The following is a 27,319-nucleotide window of genomic DNA, read 5'->3' as shown; positions in this document are numbered from 1 at the left end:
GATGAGTATTTCCTCAAAACAAGACTTAAGTGATGTTTGGTGCATTGAAAAGTTAGTTGCGATTTTAGATATGTTTAGATGAGCAGTGCATGCTATTTGGTATAAATGTTCAGCATTAAGTCAACAATAGTTTTCTTTTTCTTTTTTGCATTATCTGGGCAATTTGGGATATTAGAAATGGTGCAAGACTATTGCTGATGAAATCGGTATCAGTTCAGTTCAGTTGCTCAGTCGTGTCTGACTCTGCAACCCCATGAATTGCAGCATGCCAGGCCTCCCTGTCCATCACCAACTCCCGGAGTTCACTCAGACTCCCATGGATGCAAATTTTTCCCTGTGAAGTTTCCCTGTAGGAAGCTGTGATTCTATATGTGTGCTACCCATCATCTCATCCTGTACATAGGGGCAAAGAAGTAGATGCTAAATAAATGTTTGCTTTTGACAAAGAAGTAGATGCTAAATAATTGTTTGCTTTTGACATCAGTGAAAATACTGACCATGCCCTTCTCCCAAGAACATTTTGTAGACTGGGAAGTGATCCCAGATGTCTCCCCATCATCCCTCCAGAGCAATTGGGAAAGAGTATAGTCCAGACTTAGTCAGTGTCCCGTAATGATTTTCATATGTTATTTTAAATCCATAACAAGCATAAACTTTCAAAAACATCTTTTACAACATCTGCACAGAATTTGAAAGATGGAAACTGACATAATATTAAAAACTATATAGATGCATGCCCTATATGGAAAGCTACAAATTAAACAAGCAAAATGGGCCAGAAGCCTGAAAGGCAGGTCAAAGTCAAATTTTGAAAGGACCCAGGCTGCCATGGAGAAAGCAGCTAGAATTTCTGAATCTTCTGTTAGGACTTGCATTCTCAGAAGACTGGTAGCAGAGCCACTGTGATGGCATTATGGAGCCATATTGAGTCTTATAGACGGATTCCATTTTTTCCTGGGGGAAGAAGAAATCCCCACGTCTGATCAACAGTCCTAGATCGCAATAGACAGGTATATTTATAATAAGAAATTGATTCTCAGGCTTCCCTGGCGGCTCAGCTGGTAAAGAATCCACCTGCAATGCAGGAGACCTGGGTTCGATCCCTGGGTGGGGAAGATTCCCCTGGAGAAGGGAAAGGCTACGCACTCCAGTATTCTGGCCTGAGGAATTCCATAGACCGCATTCCCAGTGAATAAAAGAGGCAGCAAGTTGAAAGTCATTCTGACTGCGTTCATTGCCTGGGGACGTCTGTGTCCGGCCTAATACTAGTTCTGTTTTTTTTTAAATTCCCACATGGACGCCAGAGAACCCTGTTGAAGCTGTTGTTGTAAGCACTAGACTTCCTTTCCGACGTTTTATTCTTTCACTTGCCTTGAAGGAGTATGAAACCATGTCTTTGAAGGGCCGTTTGCAGGAGGTGAAGGGCTGTTGCTGCCAGTCCTCGGAGTGGCTGCGTCGGCACCGCTCACTTAGGAAGCAGCTGGGCCTCCAAGAGGTCTTTGCAGGTCTGGAATTTGTTTCCCGTTTCTTCACGTACATACACTCCAGATTTTATTTCTGTTTCTCATATACCTCAAATTTTATAAAACTGGCTCATCACTAAAGACGACCACATTTCTCCAGTTGTATTAAAGAAAAAAAAAACTGGGTCCTCTAGGCTGCAGAAACATTTATAAGGTAATATTTAAAATATAAGTAAGCTTCACTTCAGGTGATTCCTCAGGGGCTCAGCGGTAAAGAATCTGCCTGCAATGCAAGAGACTCAGGTTCGATCCCTGGGTCAGGAGGAGCCCACGTAGGAGGGCATGGCAACCCACTCCAGTATTCTTGCCTGGGACATCCCTTGGACAGAGGAGCCTGGCGGGCTACAGCCCATGGGTTGCAAAGAGTTGGACACAACCGAGCCACTCAGCAACAACAACAACACTTCACTTCACCATTCCATGAACGTGGACAATTGAAAAGGTTGTTTTCCTTCAGTTAGAAAAAAAACTAATGTTTTGCTTAACCATGGAGACAAGCAGTTTGCTCCTGTGACCCCACTTGTACTTAACATCAGATGTTGACACGCGCTAGTTCAATTCGCAGGCGTTTTCGTCATAGACACGTTTTTCTTGACGCCTGGCTTAAGCCACTCTTTTTGTGTGTTGTATACTCTCTATGCTAGCATGGCAGAGTGCTGTGCTCCTTTCTGCAGCACCAAAAGCTTTCTGGGTGTGCTTTTTATTTGCTTCGCGTTTCAGTACTGAGAGGGAGCATTGATGCCAAACTTGTATTTGTTGTAGTTTATTTAACACACGCTTGTGTGATCTTTAGTATTCGCCTCTTCCAGTGGCCTTGCGCATGTTGATGCGTTTAACATTCCTCACAGCCTGTGGGGGTGGTACCGACCGTGGTGCTCACATCTCAAGGATAGCTACCTGCATGTTTGGTCAGTCCTGTCCGACTCTCAAGGACTGTAGACCTCCAGGCTTCTCTGTCCGTGGGATTTCCCAGGCAAGAATACTGGAGTGGGTTGCCATGCCCTCCTCAAAGGGGTCTTCCCCACACAGGGATCGAACCCACGTCTCCTGTGTTGGCAGGTAGATTCTTTGCCATTGAGCCAGTGGGGAACCCAGTGAGGATGACTTACTTGGAGCACAGAGAGATAAAGGAACTTTCTGGAGATCACATGCTTGATCACTAGCGGCAACCAGGATTCATCTCTTTTTATATTTTACGTTTTAATTTTGACAGCGTGTAGTGTCAGACTTTTATTTTTTTCAGCTCCAAAATCAATGTAGCTGGTGATTGCAGCCATGAAATTAAAAGACGCTTACTCCTTGGAAGTAAAGTTATGACCAACTTAGATAGCATATTCAAAAGCAGAGACATTACTTTGCCAACTAAGGTCTGTCTAGTCAAGGTGATGGTTTTTCCAGTGGTCATGTATGGATGTGAGAGTTGGACTGTGAAGAAGGCTGAGCGCCGAAGAATTGAGGCTTTTGAGCTGTGGTGTTGGAGAAGACTCTTGAGAGTCCCTTGGACTACAAGGAGATCCAGCCAGTCCATTCTAAAGAAGATCGGTCCTGGGTGTTCATTGGAAGGAATGATGCTAAAGCTGAAACTCCTGTACTTTGGACACCTCATGCGAAGAGTTGACTCATTGCAAAAGACCCTGATGCTGGGAGGGGTTGGGGGCAGGAGGAGAAGGGGACAACAGAGGATGAGATGGCTGGATGCCATCACTGACTCGATGGACATGAGTTTGAGTAGACTCCAGGAGTTGGTGATGGACAGGGAGGCCTGGCATGCCACAGTCCATCGGGTCACAAAGAGTCAGACATGACTGAGCAACTGAACTGAACTGAGTTCGCCAAACAGGGATCTAAGCCATGTCCCCTGCACTGGAAGGGTGGCGTCTTAACCACTCGTCCACTGGGGAAGTCCCTAGGATTCATTTCTTGACTGCTTTTGCTGCCTCCCCAGTGCCAGACACAGAGCAGCAGATATGCACTCACAGGGTGTTTGCAGCGATCATGGTCATAAAGACAGGGATCGCTAAAGGCAGCAGTGATGCTGTCCAGCTGCACGGTCTCGGGCTCTTTAGAGGCTTCCCAGGTGGCTCAGCAGGAAAAGAACCCTCCTGCAATGCGGGAGATGCAGGAGACGTGGGTTCAGTCCCTGGGTCGGGAAGATCACCTGGAGGAGGGCATGGCAACCCACTCCAGGATTCTTGCCTGGAGAATCCCATGGACAGAGGAGCCTGGGAGGGGCAGGTACAATCCATGGGGTCCAAGAGAGTTGGATACGACTACAGCGACTAAGCATGCATGCACAGATGAGGTTCAGTGGTAAAGAACCCTCCTGCCAATGCAGGAGACTTAGGAGACGCAGGTTCTATCCCTGAGTAGGGAAGATCCCCTGGAGGAGGAAATGGCAGCCCATTCCAGTACTCTTGCCTGGAAGATCCCATGGACAGAGGAGCCTGGTGGGCTGCAGTCGACGGGGTCGCAAAGAGGCATACCGTAGAGTCGGCCTAGCAGTAGCAGCCAGGATGAGAGGCTTGTCCTGCAGCAAACCATTAAGCACGGAAGTTCTTGAGACTAAGACTCGGAGGTGTCCTTTCTTCCTGTGGAGGAAGGGGGCTCAGGATGTGATTTAGAGCAAGTCCCTGCCTGAGCACAGGGAGGACGCCCCTCCCGCTCATGGGCACAGTTGAGAGGGAGAGGACCGGGTGCTGAGGTGAGAGCCACCTGCTCTTCCCAGTTCTGCTTGCAGGTTGGGAGGGGGCTTGCAGATAAGACAGACCACGTCCGTTTCCCCAGATGCAGCCTTCGGGCCTGGGACACCCTCCTGCAGCGTGGGGTGTACACCCCTCCAGCTTCACTCTTCCAGTTCTGGTTAGTCTGGGATGGAGCCTGGACATCAAAACTACCATCAGAAAGAAACGGACAGCTCCCAGGTGAGTCTAAAGTGTGGTCAAGGCTGACGACCACTGTTCCTGGCAGGGGAATCTAAGGTGTAGCCAAGGATGAGGATGAACATTCTTTGAGAAGTTCTCCACGTGGCCACCAGGGTGCTGGTGGTGGTTCAGTCGCTCAGTCGTGTCCTACTCTTTTGAGACCCCCACCCCCACCCCCACACCCCCACCCCAGAGTGTAGCCCACTAGGATCCTCTGTCCATGGGATTCTCCAGGCAGGAAGACTGGTGTGGGTTGCCATTTGCTTCCTGACCCAGGGATCGAACCCCAGTCTCCTGTATTGGATTGACAGTTGAAATCTTTGCTGGTGAGCCACCAGGGAAGCCGGGCCACAAGGTCACCAGAACCCATAGTGCAGGTTTGGGAGAGAGAGGTGCCTAAATAGAAAGCCAGGGCTAAATAAGCCTCAGCTTCATCATCAGGCTTCCCTGGTGGCCCAGTTGGTAAAGAACCCGCCCACAATGCAGGAGACCTGGGTTCGATCCCTGGGTCGGGAAGATGCTCTGGAAAAGGAAAACAGCTACCCACTCCAGTAATCTGGCCTGGAGAATCCCAGGGACTACAGTCCGTGAGGTCGCCAAGAATCAGGGATGACTGAGCGACTTTCACTTTTCGCTGTCACTTTTCATCATCAGGAGATCTGGAAGATTCAGCACAGCTTCTTGACCAGTCCTAGAAATACTGGGACAGTAATGGCCAGTCAGAGGAGAGTGGGGCTTCCCAGCAGTCCCCAACCTTTTTGGCATCAGGAACAGGTTTTGTGGAAGTCAAGTGTTCCCCGGGCTGGGGGTGCAAGTGGATGCTTTCCAGTTGATTCAAGCACACTACATTTGGTGTGCACTTTGTTTTTTTCACTATGGCATCAGCTCCACCTCAGATCATCAGGCATCAGGCTCCAGAGGTTGGGGACCCCTGACTTAGATTGCTGTGCTTACTCACTCAGTTGTGTCCGATTCTTTGCAACTTCCTGGACTGCAACCCACCAGGCTCCTCCGTCCATGGGATTCTCCAGGCAAGAATACTGGAGTGGGTTGCCATGCCCTCCTCCAGGGCATCTTTCCTTCCCAAGGATTGAGCGCAGGTCTCCCGCATTACAGGCCGATTCTTTACTGTCTGAGCCACCAGGGAAGCCCCAGAATACTGGAGTGGGTAGCCTCTCCCTTCTCCAGGGGATCTTCCCCACCCAGGAATCGAACCGGGGTCTCCTGCATTGCAGGCGGATTCTTTACCAGCTGAGCTACCAGGAAAGCTCTTTACTCCCTAGAGTACGGGTGAATTAAGTTCTGTTCTGCATAAAAGTCCAGTGGCTGTGGAGTACGTTACTTGTTTAGACTGATTCTATGTTTATTCTTACCTAAAACGTTCAGTGAGTTTCTAAATAGCTGTGACTTTGTTGAGTCCACTGTTTGAACCATGTTTTTAGTAAAGAAAACTCACTTTTTAGAATAAATGTAAGATAATTTCTGTATTAACGAGTGTAGTTCTCTATTAATGAGTTATCATAATTAGAGCTATTGTAGTGTAGTGTACAAAGAGTCAAACATAACTGAGCAAGTTAATAACAGCAGCAAACTTGACGGTCATGAACGGAGGCTTCTGAACCACGTTTGTGGATGGACAAACACACACTAAACACACACTCAAGTTCAGATCAGTCGCTCCATCGTGTCCAACTCTGCGACCCCACGGACTGCAGCACGCCAGGTCTCCCTGTCCAGCACCAGTTCCCAGAACTTTCTCAAACTCACATCCATTGAGTCGGTGATGCCATCCAACCATCTCATCCTCTGTCGTCCCCTTCTCCTCCCGCCTTCAGTCTTTCCCAGCATCAGGGTCTTTGCAGTGAGTCAGTTCTTCACATCAGGTGGCCAAAGTATTGGAGCTGCAGCTTCAACATCAGTCCTTTCAGTGACTATTTAGGACTGATTTCCTGTAGGATTGTCTGGTTGGATCTCCTTGCAGTCCAAGGGACCCTCAAGAGTCTTCTCCAACACTACAGTTCAAAAGCATCAATTCTTTGGCGCTCAGCTTACTCAAGACAGCATCATTATTCACAAAAGAAGTGTGAGTTATTTGTACTCCTGTAAGAGTTTACATTTTAAGAAATAAAATATTTTTCTTCTTTGTAAAGAAACACGCATTCTTCATGAAGTATTTAGAGAATACAGATACAAATTTAGAGAAACAAAATATTGACTCCCCATGTAAAATTAATCTATGTGAATATACATACCATACACTCATAGGTAAATGGAATATATACTTTATAGAGATTTCTATCTCAAACTTGGTACAAAACATTATATAAAAAGCCATCAATATGAGATCATCTAAGCTAATAACTTCCTGGTGGCTCAGTGGTAAAGAATCAGCCTGGCAATGCAAGAGACGTAGATTCAATCGCTGGGTGGAGAACATCCCCTGGAGAAGGAAATGGCAACCCACTCCAGTACTCTTGGCTGGAGAAGCCCATGGACAGGTGGAGAAGCCTGGTGGGGTACAGTTCGTGGGGTCTCAAAGAGTCGACACAAGTGAGTAACTGACACTTTCAACCTAATAGCTGCCAGTAACTTGATTGATTATACAGTCAATGACCTAATAGTAAGTGTATATAAGACTCCCTTTTGCATATCTCGCTTCCAGACATCTTATCACTAATCTAGACTCGTGAACATCATATCAACACGTAGTAGTGTCTGCTTGTGAATGATGTGAAGAACAGAAAGAGTATATTAGATATGGAGGTTTAATTATTTGCTAGGCTTTCTCACCACCTAAATGAGGTCTTCCCCCCGGCTTTTACAACCATGCTGTCTGAAGCTGTGTCTTAATAAACTGATAAATTATGGCTTACCATGGGTATCAGTGTTAGAAGTACTAAATACACAAAGATCAAGGCTATCTACTAAGTAATATGGTAAAGTTTTTTTTTTTAATACACCCATCAGACCTCATACTTTCAAATAAGTGTTTTATTCAACACAGTCCTGTTAAGAGCTGATTAACTGTCTCCTTCACCTATGAATGTATTTATTCAGCAGTGTCGCCTGTGAGTGCTCTGGGTTTGACATTTTCCCAGGCTCATGGGTGTAATGATGAATGAGGCAGGTAGGCTAGAGTCTCATGAGGAAGAAAGATGGCACCCAGCCATTGCAAGACAGAGGTGTAAGCCTTAAGTTGGCACTGATGATGTGAAATCCTACCCAACCTAGTCCCTGGCGTCAGGTCACTTGTTAAAACAACATGACTCCCTGGAGAAGGAAATGGCAACCCACTCCTGTATTCTTGCCGAGAAAAGTCCATGGACAGAGGAGCCTGGTGGGCTGCAGTCCATGCGGTTACATGCATGAGGGTGGAGGGAGATGGGTTGGTAGCAATGAACTAGTAGAACTAAAAAAAAGACTCCTAAGCTGAATCCAGGCCAGTGGAATTCCAGAGTATGAGTAAAGAGTTTTAAAAGTTCATTCATTATCAGTAGTTCCATTTGCAACAGCGTGGGTAGTGCGAGAGATTGTTATGCTGAGTGAAGTCAGTCAGATAAAGAGAAATAGCATATAATACTGCTTGTACGTGGAATCTAAAGAGAAATGATACAGATGAACTGCCTGTTTACAAAACAGAAACAGACATACACTTAGAGAATGAACAGAGAATGAACGTATGGTTGTGTGGATGCAGCGGGAGCTTGAGGGGAAGGATGGGGGAAGCAATAGTCAGGAAGTTGGGGACGGACATGGACACATGGCTGTATTTAACATGGAGAACCAGCAAGGACCTGTTGTCCAGCACAGGGAACTCTGCTCAATACCCTGTAATAACCTTATGGTCACCAGGGGGGAAGGATGGGGGAAGGGATAGTCAGGGAGTCTGGGATGGACATGGACACACTGCTGTATTTAACATGGAGAACAAGCAAGGACCTGCTGGACAGCACAGGGAACTCTGTTCAATCCTCTGTAATAACCTTATGGTTCCAGGGGGTAAGGGTGGGGGAAGGGATGGTTAGGGAGTTTGGGATGGACATGGACACACTGCTGTATTTAACATGGAGAACCAGCAAGGACCTGCTGTCCAGCACAGGGAACTCTGCTCAGTCCTCTGTAATAACCTTATGGTCACCAGGGGGGACGATGGGGGAAAGGATAGTCAGGGAGTCTGGGATGGACATGGACACACTGCTGTGTTTAACATCGAGAATCAACAAGGACCTGCTGGACAGCACAGGGAACTCTGCTCAGTATTATGTAACAACCTAAATGGGAAAAGAATTTGAAACACAATGGATACCTGTGTGTGCAGAACTGAGTCAGTTTGCTGTAAACCTAAACCTAACACAACAGTGTTAATCAACTACGAGGTCATTTCATGACGTGTGTAAGTCAAATTATTATGTTCTCCATCTGAAACTTACACAGTGCTGTATACTAAGCATGTCTCAGTAACACTGGGAGAAAAAGGACATTGTCAGAACTGTGTCATCGTCACTGTAAAAGCATGGTGCTCTTGGAATCATCCTCAAAAGTCTAGGGTATTTTATTGACTGTTCCTTAGAGGGACGAATGATAAATATATCATATAAATCGGATTCTTTTCATACGAGTACTGCTAGTTCAGCACAGTGTTAGAGTCATACTGGAACCTTCCGTTTTGCCATTTTATTTATTCTTTCTGACTGTGCTGGGCCTTGGCCGGCTTCTTTCTCTGGCTGTGGCTAGCAGGGGCTCCTCTTTGCTGGCAGGCTGCTCATCGCGGTGGCTTCTCTTGGCGCGAAGCACGGGCTTCAGGCGCACAGGCTTCAGTAGCTGTGACTCACGGGCTTAGCTGCCCCGCGGCAGGTGGAATCTTCCCAGACCAGGAATCGAGCCCATGTTGCCTGCATTGGCAGGCAGAATCACTGGGCCGCCAGGGAAGTCGCCACGCTTAACCTTTCAAAAGCTCTGGGATTTGGTAGAGGGAACGGCATACAGTAGGCGCTCAGTGACTGTTTCCTGCTAACTGACTGCGCGACAGGTCTGACAAAATGATTGATATACACCTGCAAACTTCTGTTTCTGGCCTAAAAGCAGACAGGCCTGAATGCTGAGCCGGCTTTGCCAGCGGCGTTTCTCACTCATTGTATCATTTCCAGGCACTCTTCAGAGAGGAGAGACTCCCTTGGACAAGAGGGGCAGGCTGCCAAAGCCCACTGAACGTGCTTCTGATATTCAGGGTGAGTACTCAGCAAGGACCACACAAATTCGGATTTTAAAATTCAGGTGCATTTAAGTCACATCAGTGTGATGTAAAGTAACTCAGTTCGCATACAGTGATATGTTTACACACAGACACACACTCACAGGGAAAGTTTAATGGGTGTGGCTTAAGGTAAGTCAGCATTTGTTTCTCCTCATTCATGCAGACTGTTTGGTTCAAATCCAGGAAGTGCCACATATAGCTGTGTGACCTTGGGAAGGTTACTTAACCTCTCTGTTTTTTTAGTTCCTTACATTATACAGTATGGATAACATAATGTAATTAACACCTAAATTATAGAATGTGTGTGAGGCTGAGTGAGTTAATATATATAAGGAGCCTAGAATTCTGTCACATAGAACCGTTTCACTATTGCACTGACATTGTTTTCTACCATAACAATATTAACATTAGAAATATTTAATTTACCAGGCAAATAATCGATAAATTGTTAATATGTATAAGAAGATATTATTATGCTTAAAATTTTTAATAGTTCTGAATCCAGATAAGTTAATATATACAAAGAGTGTACAATACCTTTGGTCACATAGTAACTATTTTATTGTTATCCTTAACTATAATAATCTTATACATAATAATCTTAACATTGAGAACACTTAGATTACTGGATCCAACTACCATTTGAATGGTTTTGATTATTTTTAATGTTTTCAGTATGTATAAAAACCTGAATTATCAAAATGAGAGTGAAATTAAATGGTTCCTTTGGAAATGCAGTAATTTAGAGTACCTTTCCTCTCTAGATGAAAAATGTATCCTCAAGAAATCCAGTTCCTTGGAACTGAGTATATTTTAAAATTCTAACTCATTTTCCTTGCAATTTATAGATCTAGCATTATTAAAATATTCATATCTTCGAGCTAATGTGGCATAACAAATTTAATTTGCACAACAAAGATGACATGAATAGAACATGATCTATAATCACTTTTTTTCAGCCTCACGCTGCAGGCACTTCATCAGGAAGAGGGACAAGTCAGATATATTTTGTAGCTCTATAAAACCTTCCGAATAAACTCTTAGAAAGTGATGCAGTAATACAGTTTGAAACAAAACATTTTGTTTCATTTTCACGGTGTCTCAGTTGAGTAAGGTACCACCGGCTGTCCTTGACAGGGTTGTTTGACATGTATGGGGGTGTTTTGTGATATTTTCACTGAGGAGCCTCTACCAAGCAGTATAATCTGATATTGTGAAGGAGGGATGGAGGAGAAATGGGGGGAAGAACCACAGGCTGCAATGCTGGTCCAAGGGCAGCTCCAGGGCAGACATGACCAGACCCGTGTACTGCTGAGCCTGGTCTACCTCTGGCTGGGGAGCTCCCTCAAAGAGTGCAGCCTCCTGAAACCCGGGAGCAGACCCCAGGGGCTGCCGCTGGAGGCCCGTAGCCCAGTGTGCTCCTCGCTGCAGAGGTCGGGACACAGGTTCTTCCTCGAAGGCAGATGTGAGCTGCGCATCTGAGGCCTCTCTCCTCTGGGTTCCGAATCCAGCTGAGCATCTGCCTAGAGTCTGATCGTTTGCCCTTTGTACCAGACACGTCCAGGGTTCAACACGGACCCACGTCTGGGGTGTCCACTTGCACAGAGCGTCTTCTCTGAGGATGACTCACGTTGCCTTCTGGTTTTGGGGGAGCGTGTGTGAGAGGCAGGTGAAGATTAGCTAAGGGAGTTTTACGGTGATCAATCTTGTCTCTCTGAAGGGCTCTGCCTATGGCACTGAATGTTATTATTAGTTCTGGTGGGGGAAGGAGGGGGAGGGGAGGAGGAGGAGGGGGAATTACAGCAGTAAAAGCAGGCGGTGAAGGGAGTCATGGTAATAACAGCAACAATAATAACATTGTTACTATTTTTTGGACCTGCTGTGGAGGTTTGCCCTGTGAAATGTGACGCAATATTTGTACCACTGCTGCAGAGCAAGTATCTGTGTTATTTTAATTTTAGAGATGATACCTGCAGAGGTTAAGTAACTTGCCCCAGTTCATCAAGCCAGTGAATGACGGATGTGAAATCCAGACCCATGTGATGGGGATCCCCAGGCGTGTGCTCCTGACCTCCACATTTCTAATCAAGATGTGGGCGTGATTACTCTATACGCTCTTCGTGTGAGATGCCTGGTGCCTGTGTGCGTCATCATCTCTGAAAGCCCAATATCTTCACCCGTAGAAAGTCAATAATCGTAATAACCAACCTGAGTTTATCATAGAGTTAATGCAAAGAAGAAAAGATACTGTTGAAAGAGTGTTTTTGTAAAGGGAAAATGTTTTGGTAAAGTGTAAACTCTTCGTAAATACACGTTGGTTATTACTGTACTGGTGGTTATTATTGTGCTGCTATGAAATTTTTTGTGTTCTGGAAAGGAGAGTAGTTTGCAGTTGACCATAGCAAAGGTGAGAGAGCTTCATGCTCAGGAAGGATCCCAGAGTTTAGAGAGCTGGAAGGTCTTTGGAGGGTGTCCAGGTCAATGGTTCCCTGTTGCACTGCCTATTTATATCGCCTGGGGGAACCTTTTAAAAATCGATGCTCAAGATTCATTCCAGTGTCAGAAATCTCATTTAACTGGTCTGGAGTAGAGCTTAGACAGCTCAGTATACACATAAGCATGTGTGTTTGTACATGTAAATGTGTGTATGCCGATGTAGTATTGGTAAAGCACATATACACACACAAGCATAGTGTGTGCGTCCATGGGCACACTTGTGTGTGTTCACCCACGATGATTCTGCTGCGTAGTTGGGGGCAAGAATGGCTGAACAGAACTCACAACCTTCTTTCTAGTAATCATGGTTCAGTTCAGTCGCTCAGACGTGTCCGACTCTTTGCGACCCCACGGACTGCAGCACGCCAGGCCTGCCTGTCCATCACCAACTCCCAGAGTTTACTCACACTCACATCCATTGAGGCGGTGATGCCATCCAACCATCTCATCAGTAATCATGGTAGCCTCTTGTTTACCCAGAATGGTTACAGCCGACACCCCCTGCCCAGGTCCCAGCCGATAAGCCCACCGCCTTCCTCTCTCGGGTGTCCTGGTCTGGATGATAAATTATGCCATCCTCTGGTGGCTCAGATGGTAAAGAATCTGCCAGCCAATACAGGAGATGGGGGTTCAGTCCCTGGGTTGGGAAGAGCCCCTGGAGAAGGGCATGGCAACCCACTCCAGTGTTCTTGCCTGGAGAATCCCATGGACAGAGGAGCCTGGCGGGCTACAGTCTTGGGGTCACAAAGAGTCAGAGGTGACTGAGCAGCTGAACGCACTGCTGAGGAGGAATTAAGACTTGAGGGGGCTATTTTCCTTCCAAAGGGAATTGAGCAGAATGCCCTCCTTGGGCTTTCAAGGGTTGCTTTGCAGTCATGTTCAACACCATATGAGTAAGCATGCTTCTTAAGAGTCTTAAGATGAGAGAATTTCTCTTCTGTTAAAGTCTTCTTTTAAAATTGATTTTATTTTTTGGCTGCACCGTGCAAGGCATGTTGGATCTTAGTTCCCTGACCAGGGATTGAACCCGTATCCCCTGCATTGAGAATCTTACCCACTGGACCCCCAGGGAAGTCCCCAAGCTAAGAGAATTTCTTACTTTTGCTGTGATAGTAAAAGTTGTTTACAATAGAACTATACTGTGTTTCCATGTGGCCCACCTAAGTTTCACAGTCCTGAAGTCTCTCATCTCTGATTCGTGCTTGTAGGGCACATGTCATCACTGTTTCAGTTCCCGAAAGTGCCTTCTCATGAATGGTAGCAATTGTTACTTAGGGAATTAAATTTTGGAAACAGATCAACAGCTTTACCAACTGTCTCGGTTCTACTTCTCTGAGTATCATGCAGGGCGGTGTGGACCTGCCGGGTATGACGTGCCTGATGACAATATTTATGAGACCTTTGTCCAAAAGAAAATTTGATGTTGACCCAGAAATCTGAGCGCTAAAGAACTGATGCTTTTGAACTGTGTTGTTGGAGAAGACTCTTGAGAGTCCCTTGGACAAACAAGGAGATCAAACCAGTCAATCCTAAAGTAAATAAGTCCTGAATAGTCATTGGAAGGATTGATGCTGAAACTGAAGCTCCAGTACTTTGGCCATCTGATGTGAAGAGCTGACTCATTGGGAAAGACCCTGATGCTGGGAAAGATTGAAGGTGGGAAGAGAAGGGGGTGACAGAGGATGAGACGGTTGGATGGTATCACCAACTCCATGGACATGAGTTTGGGTAATGGCTCAGAGGTTAAAGCGTCTGCCTCCAATGCGGGAGACCTGGGTTCGATCCCTGGGCTGGGAAGATCTGGAGGAGGAAATGGCAACCTACTCCAGTATTCTTGCCTGGAGAATCCCATTGACGGAGGAGCCTGGTGGGCTACAGTCTGTGGGATCACAAAGAGTCGGACATGACTGAGCGACCCAACAACAACAACAACAACAAATCTGACGTGTAGTTGATTCTGACAGGTCTTTTTGGTGTCTTCTTAGTTGAGACTTTCTCAGCCAAGGTCACATCTGATTTGTCATTAAGGTCTGCATAGCCCAGACTATACACACCCCAGAATAACTCAGATACTTCTCAGCCAGTAGGCTGGCTTTTAGGGGATACACAGGAAGTCTCTCTTCAGTACAACCGTGAGTCCATGGATGTGGGCCCTTTTTTAAAATTTGTTTTGGCTGTACTGGGTCTTATTTACCACACATGGGATCTTATTTATTAGTTGCTGCACCTGAAATTTTAGTTGTGGCATGTATGGGACCTGGTTTCCTGACCGGGAATCTAACCCCAGTCCCCTGCATTGGGAATGCAGAGTCTTAGCCACTGGACCATCAGCGAAGTCCTAGCACGTTTCTGTAATAATAGTAATGAAGCATTTCTCCTCACCCGTGGGCGTATCGTCCCCGAATGAGCCAGTCAGTAACTAGTGCAGCTCTCGGAAAGTGAAATGTTTCTCTTGAAATTGGTCAGAGTGAAATCAAAGATGCAAGATGTTCCCGTCAGTCAGCATTAACGGCTTTGCTTCCTTGAGGTTACAGCTAACACCTGCTTCGAATGCTCATCTGTGATAGCTGAGTCGTCACCCCCAAGATAAGAGAACTCTAAGCCTTCCCGAGTCCGTTAGATTTTCAGTGTGTCTTTAGTACATAAAGGTATCCGTTTCTGGGCATTGCATCACCTACGTGGTCAAAAAAAAAAAAAGAGCTGTGTGTCGAATGGGACTCCCACGCAGGTGGTGCTTTTCGTAATACCAAGCAGCTTCTGGTTTTCCTGTGTGCATTCAAGGGAACCATAAACCACCTGGCTGAGTTGAGTTGTGCCTATCCATAAAGCACCAGGCGGCCCCAGGACACCAGCTCTGCTTGCTAATCAAAAGGGATATTGTCTTCGTGCCGGCTTAATGCAGAGATTGATAAAGGTATGCAGGTGCGCTGGGACTAGGCAAGTTTTATACCCACGCCAGCTTCTATGCCTCTGAAGCTCGCTATGTGTGCAGACCACTTTGCGGGTTTTTCCCTCCAAGGATAAATCACTGCCTTTAATCTCGTTATCGTTTGTACATCACTGAGGTGTTGTGCTCTGATTACAAGATGAATGACAGTCTTCCGTTTGGGACTCAAAAGTGGCAGATGATTCAAGGCCCACCTGGCAACTTTTGACTTTAGGAAACGTGCCCCTCCCTTCCTACCCACCCCTCTCCTGCCACACACACACACACACAAACCCAGCATGCACTTAGCTCCCTGATTTCCAAAACATCAACATTAAAAAAAAGAAATTTGGAATTATGTTGCAATCCCTAAGGAGACTGTAGAGGGAGCTCTCCCTGGAATTAGCCCTGGGCAATACCTGCGGCAGGGTTGACCACCGCACCTAGCCTTTTTTTTTTTTTTTTTTTCCCCAGAGCTCTTTTTTCCTGCTTTTCTGCTTAAAGGAGGGGGCTTCGTATCCATTCTCCTCCCCCATCCCTTGTAAAGGAAATCTTGCAAATAACTCGTTTCATAGCTTACCGAAAGTAAAGTCAGTCGTGTCCGAATCTCTGTGACCTCATGGACTGTAGCCTACCAGGTTCCTCCATCCATGGGATTTTCAAGGCGACAGTACTGGAGTGGGTTGCTATTTCCTTCTCCGGGGAATCTTCCCAACCCAGGGATCAAACCCGGCTCTCCTGCATTGTAGGCAGATGCTTTATCATCTGAGCCACCAGGGAAGCTTACCAAAAGCAGTGAGTTTTTCATATGACTTGCATCACGATGATTATGTATTTCTGGTTTTCGAAAAACAGGAGCGACTTGAGCATGTGAATAACCTTGGACAAGCAGTATGAGTGTTTCACAATAATATATTGTGCGTAAGCTGCAGTGAAAGAAGTGTTAGTTGTCTAGTACGTTTCATCTCAATATTGTTTGCTGTATTCAGCTCAGTTCAGTGGCTCAGTTGTGTCCGCCTCTTTACGACCCCATGGACTGCAGCACGCCAGGCCTCCCTGTCCTTCACCATCTCCCGGAGTTTACTCAAACTCATGTCCATCGAGTGGGTGATGCCATCCAACCATCTCATCCTCTGTCGTCCCCTTCTCCTCCCGCCTTCAGTCTTTCCCAGCATCAGGGTCTTTTCCAAGGAGCCAGCTCTTCACATTAGTTGCATTATTTCTATATTTTGGTTCTTCTGTATATTTTTTTTATCTAAAAAAAGTAAAAAAGATGTATTTTTGGAGTAGGTGGTTTTGACTGTTGCCTGCCAGCCTCCTCTGTCCATGGGATTCTCCAGGCAAGAACCCTGGGCTGGGTTGCCTTTCCCTTCTCCAGGGGATCTTCCCAAACTGGGGATCGAAACTCGGGTCTCCCACATTGCAGGCAGACTCTTTACCATGTGAACCACCACGGAATTCCCAAGGACGACAGCAAAAAAAAGACGTATTTTGGGAGTAGGTGGTTCTGTTGTCCAGTTCTAGTTTACCCAGGGGACCAGTTGTGGCTTGCGAGTTCTGGTTCCCTGCGTAGGGACTGAACCTGGGCCGCCTGCCGTGGGAATGCAGTCTTAGCTACTGGACCTGCAGGGGACTTCCACGCCGATTCCTAATATTCTTCCTTCTTCTCTTCGTCTTCTGTCCGTATCCAGCCCTCCCCCCTCGTTTTCCTCTGCCTTCTGCTGCTCGTCTTTTTCCTTCGGTGCCTTCTCAGACCTGTGCTCACCCGGTCATGAGGTTTTTGCCCTATTGTTCATTAACATGCTCCCTACAATAGGAAGCTTTAGGAACTGCAGTTGAATACCTTTTTCTTTGGGCACTAGTGGTAAGGAACCCTCCTGCCAATGCAGGAGACTTAAGAAATGCAGATTCGATCCCTGGGTCAAGAAGATCCCCTGGAGGAGGGCACGGCAACCCGCTCCAGTGTTCTTGCCTGGAGAATCCCATGGACAGAGGAGCCTGGCGGGCCACAGTCCCCGGGTCACAAAGAGTCGGACACGACTGAAGCGACTTAGCACGCACGCGCCTTTTTCTCGAGAGAAGCAAACTCAGAGTTGAAAGGAGAGGCTGCTCCTGTGTGCAGGGCACCTCCCCGTCTCAGAGAGTGCCCCAGCTGCTTTCTGCTCCGCAGGGCCCTGGGTCTCGTCTCAGCCCTTCAGGTGGACAGAGCGGGCCTCCCTTTGCAGGGAGGACTGTTCTAGCACGCCACGCTGCACTCCTCAGACCTGAAGCCTGTGCAGGAGACTGAAACGTGTGCCTAAGATCCAGTTCTCCATTTCGTAGAAACTGGGACAGGAGTCTGGGGGCCTGGCTGAAGAGCTAGAAGCCAAACGTAATCTTCGTGGGTGGACATCTTCCTGCAGATATTTACGTGGGGTTCCTACCAACATGTGAGCCACTTCGCCCCCGGCTCAGTTGCGAACTGTTGTCTCCTCAGTCGCTCGGTTGTGGACTAGAGCCTGCCAGGCTCCTCTGTCCAAGGGGTTTTCCCAGCAAGGAAACTGGAGTGGGTTTTTGCCGCGTCCTTCTCCAGGGGATCTTCTCGACCCAGGGTCAAACCCTCATCTCTGTACTGGCAGGTGGATTCTTTACCCCTGGCACCACCTGGAGTCAGGTCATTTGTTCTGCCTCCTTATCCTGTTACTGTTGAGATGCTGAGTACTTGATACAGGTAACAACAACAACAAACTCTTCAGAGAGAACAACGCTGCTGACAGGTAGGTAGCGTAGCTCACCTTCGTTTCTTTTTCATATCTGCCTGCTTTGTAACAGATGTTTCTGCATGAAATACTCTTCTGTCTCAAAGCTGAATACCTCGGCTTCATTTCCTTCTCCAAGACCATGAATTCTTTCCAAGGAAACGCTGTTTTCCGTGGTGCCTTACTGCCACGCCGCCCGCTGCTTTGTAATTTACTTCCGGTTCTCTTGCTGGATGAGAACACAGGTCCGCCGTGTGCCTCCAACTCTGTTTTTCCTGTAAATGGCTTCTCCTCCCCACCACCCCACCACCCCCCCCGCCTTGTTTAATTTCTCTGCAACCAGCGCGCTCTGTACGTTTTCACGTGCGTCTCACAGTTCTCCGATTCCCCGCGTGAACCGTGGTCATCGTGATAACGAACATTTCTAAATCTGCTTCTCACATGATGCGTGCACAGGCACGTGGGGGTTCTGTGGGATGTCTGACACTGGTGAGCTTGGTTGACACCTCAACACTGGTTTCCGCTTTTTTCCCGAGTGTTTCTGGAAACTCATAAAAAAGCACCGTGTATAGCATCATTTATTTTTTTCTCCTTAGGAACCTTTTCTTTCTTTCGTACAACCCATGTCCTTGTGAGGTGGTTTCTTTGTTTAGGTGTTTCCTTATGTTTGCTTTGAAAATAAATTTGACGGACTTTTAGAAATGTTTCAGTTCAGTCGCTCAGTTGTGTCCGACTCTTGGTGACCCCATGAGTCGCAGCACGCCAGGCCTCCCTGTGCACCACCAACTCCCGGAGTTCACTCAGATTCACGTCCATCGAGTCACTGATGCCATCCAGCCATCTCATCCTCTGTCGTCCCCTTCTCCTCCTGCCCCCAATCCTTCCCAGCATCAGAGTCTTTTACAATGAGTCAGCTCTTTGCGTGAGGTGGCCAAAGTACTGGAGCTTCAGCTTTAGCATCATTCCTTCCAAAGAAATCCCAGGGTTGATCTCCTTTAGAATGGACTGGTTGGATCTCCTTGCAGTCCAAGGGACTCTTAAGAGTCTTCTCCAACACCACAGTTCAAAAGCCTAAATTCTTCGGTGCTTAGCCTTCACAGTCCAACTCTCACATCCATACATGACTACTGGAAAAACCATAGCCTGACTAGACAGACCTTAGTCGGCGAAGTAATGTCTCTGCTTTGAATATGCTATCTAGGTTGGTCATAACTTTCCTTCCACGGAGTAAGCATCTTTTAATTTCATGGCTGCAGTCACCATCTGCAGTGATTTTGGAGCCCCCCAAAATAAAGTCTGACACTGTTTCCCCCGTTTCCCCATCTATTTCCCATGAAGTGATGGGACCGGATGCCATGATCTTCGTTTTCTGAATGTTGAGTTGGAAAATAAAGCCCTTCATTTAATAGTCATGTTGCCAAAACAGGGGCATTTGAAACGGTGACAGCTGGCTGCAAAGAACAGTAGTTCTAGAGTTCACCAGTTCACTGATGGCAATTTTTTTTTTTCTGATTTCAAACCATATCTGCTAATCTAACCCTTTCCTAAGGACACACTCATGTAGACACCTTTTTTTTTTAATGTGCCAGATGCATTCTTTATTTATTGGAGTGTAATTGCTTTACGATATTGTGTTAGTTTCCACTGTACAACACCCTGAATCAGCTGTCTGTGTACAACACCCCCTCCCTGATGGGCCTCTCACCCACCCCTCCATCCTGCCCTCTAGGTCATCACAGAGCACCAAGCTGGGCCCCCTGTATTTTACAGTAGGTTCCCACTAGCTGGCGCTTCTATGCACATCTTGCCTTTCATTCACTTAGTCGTGTCTGACTGCGACCCCGTGGACTGCAGCACACCAGGCCTCCCTGTCCTTCAGCCTCTCCCGGAGTTTGTGCAGACTCACGTCCTTTGAGTTGGTGATGCCATCCAACCATCTCATCCATTTTAGACATGGTAGTGTATGTGAATTAATCCTAATCTCCCAGTCTTCCCCATCCTCCCCTTCCCACCCTGTGTCCACGTGTGCGTGCGTGCTAAGTCACTTCAGTCGTGTCCAACTGTTGGTGAATCTATGGACTGTAGCATGCCAGGCTCCTCTGTCCTTGGGGATTCTTCAGGCAAGCATACTGGAATAGGTTGCCATGTCCTTTTCCAAGGGATCTTCCCTTCTCAGGGATCAAACCCATGTCTCCTACATCTCCTGCCTTAGCACTTTACCACTAGCGCCATCTGAGAAGTCCGCCTGTAGACAGTGTAAAAATATTATTTGCTTCCCAGCGAGGAGGTGGGACGTATACACACACACACACACACACACACACACACACACACACACATACACATATATACACAGCTACCTTTGTATGCAGATAAACACACCCACATGCATACACATCCGTCATACCTACATGTGTGCAGAGATTCACACGTGTGTAATAGTAATGCCTAGCTAGGCTGTGGTGTAGACAAGGCAATGGCAACCCACTCCAGTACTCTTGCCTGGAAAATCCCATGGGTGGAGGAGCCTGTTAGGCTGCAGTCCATGGGGTCACTAAGAGTCGGACATGACTGAATGACTTCACTTTCACTTTTCACTTTCATGCATTGGAGAGGGAAATGGCCACCCACTCCAGTGTTCTTGACTGGAGAATCCCAGGGACGGGGGAGCCTGGTGGGCTGCTGTCTGTGGGGTCGCACAGAGTCGGACACGACTGAAGTGACTTAGCAGCAGCAGCAGGCTGCAGTGTAACCAACCTGGCTGACCGTGGGATCCGTGTGGAGGAGAGGAAGAGCTGAAGGGCAGTGGCCAGAGGAGGGGGCGCCATCCTCACACCTGTTTCTAGTTAGTTCTAGGACAGGACAGAGTGTAAAGCTAGGAGGTGGGGCCCAAGGGACAAGGGCTTTTCGGTAGCTTTAGGGGTAGAAATTGCCGTCGAATAGGGAAATCCACAAAGGTTCAGGCAAGAGAAAGCAGAAACTGAGTCCGCCTGGGAGAAGGGGAGAAGTGTGACGAGAAAGAGTCCTCATGGGTTATTGTCCAAACCAGCCATCCTGGGATTTGGGTGCATGGCCTGTTCCCAGTAGGGAACTGATTTGGAAAGAGGAAATGAAAACGCAGGTCATCAGGGAGGCTTACCTCTAAGTAGGCCCGTGGCTCAGCAGTTTCTAGAAGTTCATCATTATCGAAAAAAGAAACAAAAAAATGTGTATTCGTGAAAGAGAACACTTTTCAAAATGTGGATGGGATGATCTGGATGGAAGCAAAGAGAAAGGAGAGATGGGCAGGCTCTCGGTATGGGACGGACATCCCATGGCGTTTGATGAGGGCTGGTGGCTGAGGAAGGACCCACAGGGAGAGAAGTGAGGTTCCGTGTCCCTGTTGCCACCCTGAGGGACCCTGTTCGTGCCAGTTGAGCTGCATGGCAGGTATGGGTATCAGCCTTCAGCTCCAAGGCAGAGGGCTGGGAATAGAGTGGGCTGGGCTGAGGATCGAGCTTCATTTTCAAAACGGCCCTGTGGAGGATCACCCAGAGCTTGAATTCCAGTTGTCCGTGCAGGTACCACAGCTTCAGTTCCTCATCATCTTCATGACCGGAGGAGACCAGGGCACGTGTCAAAGGAATGATCTGATGAGTGAATGAAGTCTGTATTTTCATGCCTTTTTTGTGTGTGGATTCTTTGCCATCTTTTTGGGGGTTCAAGATTCTTAAGTGCAGGACTTCCCTGGCAGTCCAGTGGTTCAGAATCTGACTGCCAGGGCAGGGGACCCAGATTTGATCCCCAGTCTGGGAACAGCTTACATGCTGTGGCGCAAAAGAAAAAAAACCCCATGGGCCAGAACCTGTGAAGCCCGTGTTCTGAAAATCCGTGCTCTGCCACAACAGAAGCTGCTGCCATCAGAAGCAAAAAAGCCCCGTGCGCCAGAACCTGTGAAGCCCGTATTCCAAAAGTCCGTGCTTCACCACAAGAGAAGCTCCTGCCATCAGAAGCCTGTGCTTCGGAACCAGAGTGACCCCCTCTAGTAGCGCTCTTCAACTAGAGAAAGCCCATGCACAGCCACAAAGACCCCGTACAGCCAAAAATAGAAGTGAATAAAGTCAATGCAACATTGTACTTGGGAAAACAAAAAGATGTTTTAGTGTTGTGTCCAAAAGTCCGAGGTGTTATTCTAGCTCACCCACGGAGGCTGGCGTTGCAAATACACTCCAGTGCGAGAGAGACGGGCTGGCTGAAGGCTGTCACAAGAGCTGGCCACAAGACTTCACGAGGCCAAGGTTGGTGTGCTTAAACGCAGCATGAGGCTTCATGGCGTGAGGTGCTTCAGACAGACGGCGGGAATAAGGGCCAGGCTAACGGAACTGGGCTGCAGTCACTTCCGGCACTGGGGCACCGGGACTTTGGAGTCCCTGCTTATAGACTCCGTGATATGATGACAAGTCATAGTCTCTGCGGGCAAGCACGATGCTAGAATGGAATTTGAAGCAAGCTTCTCCGTTTCATTCCTTTGCCTCCAGGCCCTGGCCCTTCTGTTCAGACAGCACTTTGAAAGAAGGACCCCCAGTCTGGTTTCTCACTCAGACTGTGGTCTGTCCACCCATCCTGCTGGGAGAACATATAATGCGAGGTGGATCCTGAAGTAGGAAAAGGCAGGCTCCGTCAGCTGGGTGTGTGATGCCCAGATGACACACGCTGGGATCCTGATAACCACCCCGAAGTCAACTTTCTCTCTTGCCTCACGTGTGAATCTTGTCACTCCAGCATGGTGGTATCAGCTTAGATTTTAAAGACCCACTTAGCAAAGGTGTCTGTATGTCATGGCTATGCTCTTTCCAGTAGGCATGTACGGATATAAGAGCTGGACCATAAAGAAGGCAGAGTGCCGAAGAATCGATGAAGAGCTTCAAAGAATCAAACTGGCACTGGAGAAGACTCCTGAGAGTCCCGTGGGCTGCAGGGTGATCAAACTGGTCAGTCTTAGAGGCAGTCAACCCTGAATATTCATTGGAGGGACTGATGCTAAAGCTGAAGCTCCAATACTTTGGCCACTGGATGTGAACAGCCAACTCACTGGAAAAGGCCTTGATTCTGGGAAAGATTGGAGGCAGAATGAGAAGAGGGCAACAGAGGATGAGATGGTTGGATGGCATCACCGACTCCATGGACCTGAGTTTGAGCAAAGTCTGCGGGATTGTGGACAGGGAAGCCTGGCGTGGTACGGTCTGTGGGCTCACAGAGAGTGGGACATGACCTGGCGACCGGACAGCAGCAAAGCAAGGGCGGAGAAGTTGGTGAAAGTCAAGACGTAAGAGTGTTGGTCGCTCAGTCGTGTCCAGCTCTCGCCATGCAGTTCTCCAGGCAAGAAGACTGGAGCGGGCTGCCATGCCCTCCTCCAGGGGGTCTTCCCCACCCAGGGGTCAAGCACGGGTCTCCTGCATTGCAGGCAGATTCTTTACCATCTGAGCCACCAGGGAAGCCCAGAGAAACTCGTAACCAGTTATAAAAGAGAGTGGAAATAAAATCTAATGCACAATCATTACATTAAATCTCTGAACTTTTCACATTGTAAGTGAAGTAGCCATCATTTTTAATAGTTCGAATAGACCTTTTATGGGCTTCCCTGGTGGCTCAGTGGTAAAGGATCCGTCTGCTACTGCCGGTGACGTGGGTACGATCCCTGACCCAGGACGATCCCACCTGCCACGGGGCATCTAAGCCCGTGTGCCACAACTATTGAACCTGGGCTCCTCAACAGGACAGGACACCCCAGAGAGGAGTCCATGCACCGAGATGAAGCGCAGCCCCTGGCTCTCCGAAACTGGAGAAAAGCCGCCCCCCACCCCCCACCCCGGCAACGAAAACCCGGCACAGCCAAAAAGAAATAACATAAATGAATAGCTTTTTTCAGGTAGACTTTTTACAAGCCTGAAAGTTACACAACAGTACTTTTAGCGACAGAGGTGATTTGGCTCCACGTACATTTCACACAAGAGAAATTCTTTACAAATTAAGTAATAAAAAAAAAGGGAAAGGGCATGTGACTTGGAAATGGACGTCTTGGGTGTGGGTGCCAGGTTGACCTTTGAACTGTTGATCCTCAGCAAGTTCACTGTGACACGTGAATTTCATCCAAACCATCCATGAAGAGGTAGCGGGAAAAGTGAGGCTTCCATGGTGTTACTTGGGGACCTTCACAGAGAGCTGGTGTGTGTATGTGTGTAAGAAAGTAGCCAGCTACAGAGTTCCGTGTGAATTTAAAGATGTCGTAAAAGTATATAGCCCTTGCTTTAAATCTCAATACATACCCATTTCTCTTGTAGAACTTTATTCATGAGGCATTAACATGAATAGTAATAATGATTTTATGACTCCAGTAGTAATTTTCATTTCCTTTAGTAGTAAAATTGCGTGTAGGTTTTTTTCCCCCATGTATGCCATTTGATGGCAAGACAGTAATGTTTAAGGCTTTCATAGGTTTTATAGATGATGAAGATTAGAACTCTTTTAAAAAATGATTACGTTTGTCCTTGAATAATAAAAAGGCACTGCAGTCAAATTAGTATTCGGTTGAAATTTTTTTTTTTTTAATCACAAGTTTCTGAGCTGTTTCCTAAAGAATCATTGAATATTTACCACCTCTTTGGAAACCCACAAAATGATATTTAGGGAAGGATTCTGTTGCAGAAGGACACGCAAGGTAAGTACCACTGAATGGGTGTCTATAGAGCGCAGAGTATCCAGAAAACATGATACACCTGGACTTTGGATGGAGCTCAGCTTGGGAATACAGTGCAACTTTCTGCAGAAGCTGGGGAAACTTGAGACTTTGCCTTCCAACCCAGGGTGTTCGGGTTCAATCCCTGGTCAGGGAGTTAAGATCCCAGATGCCTCGTGGGCAGGAAACCAAAACATAGAACAGAAGCAGTATTGTAACAAAGTCAATAAAGGCTTTAAAAATAGTCCACATTAAAAAAAAATACTTAAAAAAATTACACGCAAGCAGTCTTTATTCCTTCAGGATGGTGTGTGTGCGCGCTCAGTTGCTTCAGTCCTGTCTGACTCAGTGCAACCCCATGGACTGTAGCCCACCAGGCTTCCTCTGTCCATGGGATTTTCCAGGCAAGAATACTGGAGTGGGTTGCCATGCCCTCCTCCAGGGGGATCTTCCCGACCGAGGCATTGAACCTGCATCCCCTGTGACTCCTGCATTGCAGGCAGTTTCTTTGCTTGCTGAGACACCAGGGAAGCCTAACTGGAACCTTGGTTAATTAATGATCCACATGCAGAGAGAACCCAGTCCATTCGGCGTAACATTCCAGGTTGCTGGAGAGCCGCAAGCCCTTGAGCAGACCCGGTGTCTTCAAGCACGAAACTTAAAGGCAGAATAAATAGAGACGTCATCTGGATGACCATGATCTTCCAAAACCATCCAGGACTCGCAACGGCTTCTCAGAAAAGGGTGGGAAAGGAACGCGTGTCGTATCGCTGCTACGTGCCCAGAGACACGCTGGATATTGGAAATCCAGCCAAGGGGCTGGATTGCTATGACATTGCACAGATTTTTCTGGCCAGCAGTTTACATCCACCTGACTAAAAAAAACACAGACATCGTCTCAAACACAGTATACAGCGTGGCCAGGCATCGAAGACCTCCTTAGGACTTGTTCTTCCTGGAAACCATTCCTTGGGGTTTTTTCTCCAGGGCTGTGATTCTCTGCTTGACTCCAATTTTGGCAGAGTCTTTCCTTAAGCCTGTGGTGTTGGAATTAAGCTCAGGGCTGTGATGTCTGCCTTCTAAGAAGCCCCTGGCAAACACCCCCCTCTTGGTCTGTTTTCAGATTTGCTGCCTGCCAAGTTAGTGAATCAGCCAGAAAGCATGTATCCTGCAGTTTATAACTGGGGCCCATCTCTGGATCAAAGTTGGGCTACCAGTTTTAGAAGATTAAAGCATGTTTCACTCAGGAATGACATTTAGTTGTGCAGAATTTGTGTTTTATTTTTCATGATTCTTGAGTGTTAAGTCATAAATGTGAGCTAATGACAGAAAATGTGTATAAGATTAACAGGTTAGGTGGATAGTACACATGAAAATATCCTTTCCAGGGGACTTCCCAAGTGGTCCGGCGGTTGAATCCGCTTTCCAATGCACGGGCTGAGGGTTCAATACCTGGTCAATTAACTAAGTTCCCACAGGGTGCAGGACAGTGGGCCCACGTACTGCAACTCGAGAAAGCCTGCATGCTGCAGTGAAGGCCCGGCACAGCCAAAATTGAAGGGGAAAAAAAGGATCAGTTCAGTTCAGTCGTGTCCGATTCTTTTTGACCCCATGGACGGCAGCACATCAGGCTTCCCTGCCCATCACCAACTCCCAGAGCTTGCTCAAACTCATGTCCATCGAGTCGGTGATGCCTTCTAACCATCTCATTCTCTGCCGTCCCCTTCTCTTCCTGCCTCCAATCTTTCCCAGCATCAGGGTCTTTTCCAATGAGTCAGCTCTTTGCATCAGGTGGCCAAAGGATTGGAGCTTCAGCTTCAGCATCAGTCCTTCCAATGAGTATTCAGGACTGATTTCCTTTACGATTAACTGGTTAAAAAAAATTTTTTTTTAAATTTGCTATTGCAGTGCATAATAAATCAGCACTATCTCTTCTGGGCCTCTTCATGGATCACCGCCTGGTCATGGCAAAGCTTGTATGACTCAGCGAAGCTATGAGCCATGCCGTGTGGGACCAGCCAAGATGGACAAGTCATAGTGGAGAGTTCTGACAAACTGTGATCCCCTGGAGGATGGAATGGCAAACCACTCCAGTATTGCCTGCTAATTCGCTTCAGTCGTGTCCGACTCTGTGCGACCCCATAGACAGCAGCCTACCAGGCTCCCCCATCCCTGGGATTCTCCAGGCAAGAACACTGGAGTGGGTTGCCATTGCCTTCTCCAATGCATGAAAGTGAAAAGTGAAAGTGAAGTCGCTCAGTTGTGTCCGACCCTCAGCGCCCCCATGGACTGCAGCCTTCCAGGCTCCTCCGTCCATGGGATTTTCCAGGCAAGAGTACTGGAGTGGGGTGCCATTGCCTTCTCAGGGTGAAGAGGGGAAAAGAGATGACGCTGGAAGATGAGCCCCTCAGGTTGGAAGGTGTCCAATGGAAAAAAAAAAAATCACCTGACATTTTCTTAGCTCCTGTCTTTCTGTCATGGTGCTCAGATGCATTCTGCAAGGGTCTGCAGGTAGTTCTTTCTATAAAGGAATCCTGGGAAGAATCTGTGTATCTTTATTTTCACTCAGTAGTTCAAAACACATCTGCTCTATCAGTTCAGTTCAGTTCAGTCACTCGGTTGTGTCCGACTCTTGGCGACCCTATGGACTGCAGCACGCCAGGCCTCCCTGTCCATCACCAACTCCCAGAGCTTGCTCAGACTCATGTCCGTCAAGTCGGTGATGCCATCCAACCATCTCATCCTC

General features: G+C 47.4%; 1 long non-coding RNA gene across 11 annotated transcripts in view; it reads left to right on the top strand.

The window, feature by feature from the left end:
• Positions 1 to 27,319, top strand: part of LOC105605336 (uncharacterized) — a 327,912-nt gene that overhangs the window by 8,943 nt on the left and 291,650 nt on the right. For all 11 annotated transcript variants that reach the window (XR_009598760.1, XR_009598762.1, XR_009598758.1 and 8 more), the window contains one exon: positions 9,592 to 9,672. This is a non-coding gene — a long non-coding RNA (uncharacterized LOC105605336). The remainder of the gene's footprint in view (positions 1 to 9,591; positions 9,673 to 27,319) is intronic.

Source organism: Ovis aries, chromosome X (assembly GCF_016772045.2).
Source record: "Ovis aries strain OAR_USU_Benz2616 breed Rambouillet chromosome X, ARS-UI_Ramb_v3.0, whole genome shotgun sequence".
NCBI lineage: Eukaryota > Metazoa > Chordata > Mammalia > Artiodactyla > Bovidae > Ovis > Ovis aries.
This window is presented reverse-complemented; position numbering and strand designations above follow the sequence as displayed.